Below are 9,035 nucleotides of genomic sequence, written 5' to 3'. Positions count from 1 at the left end.
TAACAAAGTCTCGCGGTCATTCGTGCAAAGGATCACTGGGACCGGAGCGTGGAGAGAGGCCGGATGGCTGAACGGGACATCGGAAGGTGAGAATAACTATATTTTTTATTTTTTTTATTATTTTTTACACCTGATCGCTGGTCTCCCGCTGTCACACACAGCGATGTGTGCTGGCCAGCGGGAGACCAGCGACCAAAGAAATGTCCAGAGATTTCTTGCAGCGATCAGCGATACCGGCAGGAGGGCCGCTCGCTGATCGCTATCACACACAGCAATCTCGCTGGTGAGATCTCTGTTACGTCACAAAAGTTGTGACTCAGCAGCGATCTTGCTACCGAGATTGCTTAGTGAGACGGGGCCTTTAGGGTTAGGGCTAGGGTTAGGGCTAGAGTTAGGGGTGTGTTGGGGTTAGGGTTGGAATTCGAATTGGGGGTTTCCACTGTTTAGGCACATCAGGGGCTCTGTAAATGCAATATGACGCCCGCAGACCATTCCATCAAAGTCTGCATTCCAGAACGTCACTACTTCCCTTCCGAGCCCCACCGTGTGCCCAAACAGTGGTCCCCCCCCACATGTGGGGTACCAGCATACTCAGGACAAATTGGACAACAACTCTTAGGGTCCAATTTCTCCTGTTACCCTTGTGAAAATAAAAATTGGGAGCTAAAAGATCTTTTTTGTGGAAAAAAATGATTTTTTTATTTTCACGGCTCTACATTATAAACTTTAGTGAAACACTTGGGGGTTCAAAGTTCTCACCACACATCTAGATAAGTTCCTTGGGGGGGTCTAGTTTCCAAAAAGGGGTCACTTGTGGAGGATTTCCACTGTTTAGGCACATCAGGGGCTCTGCAAATGCGACATGACACCCGCAGACCATTCCATCAAAGTCTGCATTCCAAAACGTCACTACTTCCCTTCCGATCCCCACCGTGTGCCCAAACAGTAGTTTTCTTCCACATATGGGGTACCAGTGTACTCAGGACAAATTGGACAACAACTTTTGGGGTCCAATTTCTCCTGTTACCCTTGTGAAAATAAAAAATTGGGGGCTAAAAGATCATGTTTGTGGAACAAAAATGATTTTTTATTTTCATGGCTCTACGTTATAAACTTCTGTGAAGCACTTGGGGGTTCAAAGTGCTCACCACACATCTAGATAAGTTCTTTAAGGGGTCTAGTTTCCAAAATGGGGGTCACTTGTGGGGGTTTCCACTGTTTAGGCACATTAGGGGCTCTCCAAATGCGACATGGCGTCCTATCTCAATTCCAGCCAATTCTGCATTGAAAAAGTCAAACGGCACTCCTTCCTTTCTGAGCTCTGCCGTGTGCTCAAACAGTGGTTTAGCCCCACATACGGGGTATCGGCGTATTTGGGAGAAATTGCACAAAAAATTTTGTGGTTCATTTTCTGTTTTTACACTTGTGAAAATAAAAAAAATGGTTCTGAAGTAAAATGTTTGTGAAAAAAAGTTAAATGTTTATTTTTTCCTTCCACATTCCATTCATTCATGTGAAGCACCTGAAGGGTTAATAAACTTCTTGAATGTGGTTTTGAGTACATTGAGAGGTGCAGTTTTTAGAATGGTGTCACTTTTGGGTATTTTCTGTCATATTGACCCCCCAAACTCACTTCAAATGTGAGGTGGTCCCTAAAAAAAATGGTGTTGTAAATTTTGTTGTAAAAATGATAAATCGCTGGTCAACTTTTAACCCTTATAACTTCCAAAAAAAAAAAAATTATGTTTCCAAAATTGTGCAGATGTAAAGTAGACATGTGGGAAATGTTATTTATTAACTATTTTGTGCGATATCACTCTCTGATTTAAGGGCATAAAAATTAAAAGTTTGCAAATTGCAAAATTTTCAAAATTTTTGCCAAATTTCGATTTTTTTAACATATAAGCGCAGTTCATATCTAAGAAATTTTACCACTATCCTGAAGTACAATATGTCATGAGAAAACAATGTCAGAATCAGCAGGATCCGTTGAAGCGTTCTAGAGTTATGGCCTCATAAAGTGACACTGGTCAGAATTGAAAAAATTGGCCTGGTCACGAAGGCAAAAACAGGCTCAGGCGCGAAAGGGTTAACCTACACAATAGATATCTAGCTTCATTTGATAGCGATACTTATGTGTGATATCTGGCCTTTGGTACTTAGTCTTGAAGCCATATTATGGGTCTCTCTGGGATCGCAGGCTTGAGCGCACACTGCGCATGCTCTGTGCTGTGGTGAGGCGGATGGCGTTCTTGTGGGTGGCGCGTTGCCTGGTTACATGCCCGGTCATGTGACCGGATCATGTGACTTGATGACGCGCGCCTTGAGCGCCGCCCTCCTCGCCGCGTCACAACATGGCGGTGATGCGCCGCACACAGCTGTGGATGCTCAGAGACACATGCAGGGGCTATTTAAAGGGGTCAGATACAACGCTTACATACCTCCTGATAAAACTGCAGAGGCGGTGAAACGCGCGTCGGGGTGCGTCACGGGTCCACAACCTAGGCGGCAACATGACTACAGGTATGTTGATAATTTATGTATGGTGAATTTTGCGATATTTATACCTGATAATTTATCTATTTATGCCATATGGGACTTTTATTTATTCCCATATGGTGCACTAGGAGGATTGATATTATGTGAGCGATGTTTTTTGCTCATGAAGGGGTAATGTTATTTTATCCTTCCTTATGGTGCACAATGAGGACTTGTATTATATGAGTTCATGCTGCTTTTTGACCTATATGTTGTGACCCTATACAATTCGTCTTATTCACAACTAAGCTTTTCTATATATCCAGGTGAGGTATTTACCTCTTCATATGTGCTCTGTATCTATTATATGTACTTTACAGTGTTCATGATATATTTTTTATTTATTGAAACAAAATTTTGCATTTTTGGATCTTTTGTTCCTTTTTTTCTCTGTTGGTGGTTGATTTGTAGCGTTGCCGGCTTTATTACGGACATGCAGCACGCTATGGATAATGCCTCAGTTCACACTGCCTGCATTCTCCAACCAATTGTAGTGCAGCAGGGATGGTTTCAGTGTGACAGTGACCACATGAACAATTCACAGCAAACGTGCTTTAATGTCCACACTTACATAAGGTACAGCACACGGCAATCTCTGGATCGCAGCTGGGAAACAACAACAATCCATGGGAGTCTGGTTGCTGAGGGCGACGACATCTCCGTATCACACGGCGGGGTGCCAGGAGATTGCTCCTTTGGCTCTGTGCAAGCTCACACAGATGGAGCTCTGCTAAAGCCTTCTGCTCCGCAGGTTACAACACTCTAAACTGACACACCCCAAACCCTACACTGCAGGGTTTAAACAGGAATCTGTGGCCATGGCCAATTGTAAGACCTGGCTCTGGAGGGGAGTGACCTACCCCACTACCCATCCTGTAGATCGCTCCAAAAATAAAAGCTCATTCCGTGTTTTACCGAATAATGCCTTGCCAAATAACATGACAAGGTCCATGCTTGCTTTTATCTCTGCCTTGTGACTCACAGGCGTCCTGCTGTGAACACAAGGCCCTAATAGGACTCCATGCTCATCCTGGGGGACACATAGCGACCTCGCATATTACTCCCCTCACTGCCTCACAGGGGGTAACTCACTTCACTAGGATTTTGCCTATCTGGGATCACAGCTATTTTGAGGAGTTCAGTAATATGAAGGGATTTGGTGAGATAAAAGAAATCTGTATTGGCCCGATCTGTCAGTTGATTTACCAAGGGAAGCCTGTCATATGAAATGTTGCAGGAAGAATTTCAATTTCCAAGGCTAAATCTCTTTCAATATAGACAGTCATAGAAACAGACCTCACAATAGATTTTATACTTAAAAACAGTGGAACGTGTAAGAGAATGGTCAGCTATAATATACTGAGCTGCCATGATGAACCAGACAGCCATCTTGTGAAAGTTAGGACACAGATTCAACTTTTACAATAGAACTAATAAGATGTACTTTGGAAAAGTGGATGTAAAATGAGATCATGTCTCCTAGCAGACAGCGGACTTGCATAAAGGAAAATCGGATCAATAGGGGAATAGGGTTAACAAATATATGGTCAATGTGTGTATACGTGATAGTGTTGGTAGAGATAAAATTAAGTAAAATGTCAAATGCATGAATTTAGGCTGGAAGCATTGATAAGATTGAGGACAGTAGCTATAGATAACAATGACTTTTATGGGTTTTAGTGTTGTTTGGGGAAATGTTAATTAATGTCTTCATATTATGTCATTATATTCTTTGTTCTAAATCACATGTTTCTCCAGAATTATCATGTAAACACCCTCTGCGGCAAAATGTTGCTTTCTCTGTTTGTATTATGTATAAGAAGCCCCTGACACTGTTGCTCTGGGCCATTCCACCGCCATTATGCCGCTGTGCCACACCATTGCCAGGGCTGGAGCCTTTTCATCGCCAGACTTCCCAGCGAATCTCTGCCTGTCTGAATTCCTGTTTTGTGCCAGCATGCTTCAACTTCACTGACTATCTGTACCTGTTCCGCCGTGTATCTCCTAATAAACTTTAACCTCAGCTTGATAAGAGGATTGTCTGCATATTTTTCCAGCTCTTCCAGCTCTCAGGAAGAACTTTTTCTTACAAGTGTCAATTGCCAGCCAAGAGGAGTGGCTCCGGAGAGCTGCCTCCAGAAGAACCATTGGAAGAATTTTTGGATGAGGTCTTGGAGGTTGGAAGAGTGAAGAAAAAATAAAAAACACGTGTGGCCATGCGTTAAACCGATCAAAGGAAGTCAGCCTGAAGGAGAACCTCTCGTGATCGCTCCGAGTCAGCCTGCCCGATTTTTTTATAAGAAAACTACAGAAGAAAAAAAGACTATAAAAAATATATGTGCAACCAAGAAGAAGAAGTTATCTACAAGGACGTGAGAACTTTTTTGTGCCGGGTAGCAAGAAGCTTTGAAACGGCGTGGGGAGACGCTTGGCAAGCGAAACGAGTGAGGCTGGAATCACGGCTGCACCTCTTTTGATATTTTTGGTCGACTCTGCAGCAGGTGTTACATCCGAGAGAGGTGTGAGTATCTAACTCTGCTTAAATTGCATTTGTTGATACTAGAACAGAGAAAAATTCGTCCTTGTAGGCCACTGTAAATATGGAGTGGTTACGGAAGCAGGCAGAGAAATATGCTGGCACACCCCAGCTGGAGGGGGTTAATGTTGAAACCACGTGGTTAAATTGTATGCATTGGTTTACTAAAGAAAACAGGGAATTAGATAGAAAAAATTCGCTTGGGAAGAATAGTAGCCGAGTAGCGGCTTTGTGTAAGACAGTCATAACTTTTGATCAGGCTCTTGATAGGCAGCCTACACCACAGTATGTACATGGGATCACCCATGGAGAGAGATTAGAACAGTTGAATTAGACATTGAAGCAAGCAGAGGAAACACAGAGGGAGGGGGGTGAGTTGCAGCCTTTGAGAGTACTTATAGCACAGATGGAGTCTGCAGTGGAGAAGTGCGGGGCTGATGTAAATACAGTCTCAGAATGGAAGTCGATGTTAGGAGACTGGCTGAGAGAATACACAATCACACAGGATAGATTGTCCCGACAGCTTCAGCACATGCAGACACAGTTGTAAAGAGCTGGCAGAAGAGGAGGAAAGAGATGATTCATCCCAGGTAGACTTTAAATTTGACACTGCTTCTACCCTGAGAAAAATCCCCGGCCAAATGTCCCTGGTCCATCTTAAATTTGTTAAATTTTGCCTAATTGGGAGGAAAGAAAGGGAGTGTTTCGTAATGTTCTTGGTTTTGAATCATGGCTAGATAAATTCCAAATTACATCTAAGGAGGATGCTTCCCGTTATTTCATGTCTTTTGTGCCTCCTGAGTTCATGTCCCATCTTAAAGCTCAGCAAACCAAAGGGATTCAATATGATCTGACAGAACCCCAGGGAGGAATGAAGTTTGTGATCTCACAGAAGTTAGGGGGGAGAAAGCCCTCTCCTGCATTGTTAGATTCCTTTAAAATTAAGAAAGGGAGTGATCTCAGAATAGAGGCAGATAAATGGGTTGCAGCCTGGTGTGTTGTGTTTGATAAGACTTTAGATACTATGGACCAGGGTGATAAATTTGCTATGATGGAACAATTTGTAAAAAAAAAGTGCCCTTGGAAGGGGTTTTTAAATCAGGAGTTTTGCAAAATGCTGAATCTATTGAAGATGTTGTGGGGGCTTTGTTAACCAATGTCAGGACAATGCAGTCCTAGGTGAAGGGTGATGAGTCCAATGTTTTTGCATACCATTCACCTTGTGGGTGTATCTGCTGATTCAGGAAGGCCAGGAATTCCGGGGGGTATGGTCAGCTCCCGAGAATGGGCAGGTTCCGTTCGGCAGATTCCCCCACGGGATCCCATGAGAGGTCCTCCCCTGTGTTACTTTTGCGGACATCTGGGACACGTTAGACGTTTCTGTCCCAACCTGGTGCCAGGGACTGTACCCCGAGAACCCCAGGCGCCATTTAACCCCCAATGGCCCCGGGAGTTCTCTAGACCACCTTTCGGAGTTAGACCTCCGTATCCAGCAGTGAATGACCATAGGCAGTACCAGCAGTATAATGGTCTCCAAATGGTTAACCCAGTCTCTCAGGAGCCTTCTGCTCCTGCTCCTTCCCCAACAGCTCCCACTCATCCATGCCTGGAGGTCCATGCTATTCAGGGAAGGGTCACTCCTCCTCGTCCCTATGCTCCGCTGATCAGGGAGCTACAGGAACATGAGGACCGGACCCTGACTGAGGATCTCTTTGGAGAGGGGGTGGCAGCTGTTGGACGAAAGTCGTGTTCAGATGGGGATGATGGATTTTTCGGGCTTTCCACGGCAGGTAACACTGAGGGGGTGCTCCCCCTGTTCCCCTTGCCCACCTTTCCCTGGGCAAGGACAGAAGACCTTATGTCAAAGGGAGAATAGAGGGGCTTCCATGGGAAGACGTCCTCATTGATACAGGAGCCTCAGTTTCAGTAACAAGACACAAATTGCAGTCACCCCCTGGACTGCCTGAGACTACCACTTTGGGCTCCTGTATTCAAGCAGTAAAAAGTCATTCAGTAAACCTGAGATTTCAGGACACAGGGGGATCGAAGCAAAGGCATCTTCGATGCGCTTTTTGGGTAAACCCACAGTTACGGCACACTATTTTGGGTACTGATGCTTTGGGAGCAATGGGAATTGTTGTTGATTTATGTAACAAACTCTTGTGGCGGAATAAAGAAGCCACTATCTGTTCTGTAATTGTACCTGTGGAGGAGGAGGAGGAGGAGGAGGAGAAGGAGGAGGAGGAGAGTCACAAATTACCCTTTGCTAGTTTCGGATTACTGTATGTACTAATGAAAATGTTGAAAATGCTGACAATGATGTTTTGAAAAATGAATTGAAGCAAAGGTTCCCTGAATTGTGGATCTCAAAGAAAACTGATTGTGGGTTAATGCAAACTCAGGTTAAAACTGATGATGAAAAACTGCCTCCTTTCCAGCGTCAGTACCGTATTCCTGAGGACACAATCCCTTACATAAGGATTGCAGTAAGTGAATTAAAAAAAACAAGGTGTTGTTGTGAAAAGTAATTCCCCATGTAACAGTCCTATTCTACCTGTAAAAAAGGAAGATGGCGTTTTCAAATGGTGGTAGACCTGAGACTTGTAAATAAGTACACTCCCTCAGCAGCTCACCTTGTTGCATCTGTCCCTGAAGTTATGTCACAGCTGAGGAGTGATTGTAAAGTGTTTTCTTGTTTGGACATTGCAAATGGCTTTTTCTCAGTACCCCTAACACCTGAATCTGCCCTCCACTTTGCATTCACTTTTGAGAATGTGCATTACTTGTTCACGTGGTTGCCAATGGGATTTCACAGTTCTCCTGTGTATTTCCATTAGGCATTGGCTCAAGTGTTAGAACCCCTTGGCTACGGAGACAAAGTCTTACAGTATGTTGATGATTTATTGATTCAAAATGTCGATGAATGTGAACACAAAGAGACCCTTGAAAATGTTTGTCAGGCTTTACAAAATGCAGGACTCAAAATGAGTCTAGACAAAGTACAATTGATGAAATCAGAGGTTAAATTTCTGGGTGTGTCTGTCTCCGCAGAAGGAAAGAAACTCATGCATGACAGGGTTAAAGCTATTCAAGCTGTCCCCATACCAACTAATATTACTGAGCTCTGAAAATTTTTGGGTCTTATCAATTTTTCCAGAGAATTTATTGAAGATTTCGCTTATCTGGCTAAACCACTGTATGATTTATTGAAAAATGTTGATGACTTTGCCCCTGTCAATATAGAGGGGGCAGCCTTACAGGCTTTTGATGGTTTGAAGCGCGCCCTTACGGTAGCTACTGCATTGGTTAATCCTGACCTTTCCCAGCCATCTTACATTCAGACTCACACCGGTGATATCTCTATTTCTTCTGTGCTTCTACAAAAATGGCCCAAAGAAAGCCCAGAAGTGTCTAGTCAGTTGTATGCCCTAGGTTACTACTCTAGGTTGCTGACCCCTGTGGAAAAAGGATTCACTTTGTGCATGAAGCACCTACTGGGCGTGCACTGGACTATGAATCAAGTGAGACATATAGTGAGGTTTTCTCCTTTAATTTTACAAACCCTGCATGTCACTTTAAAAACTTTGTTGAAAGGAAAAGCTTCAGGTATTAATTCACAGAGAATGGCCCAATGGATCATTGATTTTGAGACTAGAGACCTACAAGTCGAAGTGGGTGATAAATATCACTTAGCCCAGATGATGCAATATGCAGGAAAAAGTCACGATTGTCAAATTGAACAGGCTAATGTTACTCCATCTCCCTTCTGAGCGGATTTCCAGGAAGGAACCCCTTGTGCCTATATCAAGGGAGCTCGATATTGGCATGAGGGGCACTACGTCACAGGCTTCACAGTGTGGCTTCTAGCTAAGCCGCTGCTGCAGTATAAACTCCCTGGTCATTTCTCCGCTCAAAGAGCTGAATTGGAAGCAGCTTTACAGGTCATTCTTGTGTGTACAGA

This window comes from Dendrobates tinctorius, unplaced genomic scaffold, assembly GCF_039654945.1.
Source record: "Dendrobates tinctorius isolate UK_male_01 unplaced genomic scaffold, ASM3965494v1 ptg000155l, whole genome shotgun sequence".
Taxonomy (NCBI): Eukaryota; Metazoa; Chordata; class Amphibia; order Anura; family Dendrobatidae; genus Dendrobates; species Dendrobates tinctorius.
This window is presented reverse-complemented; position numbering follows the sequence as displayed.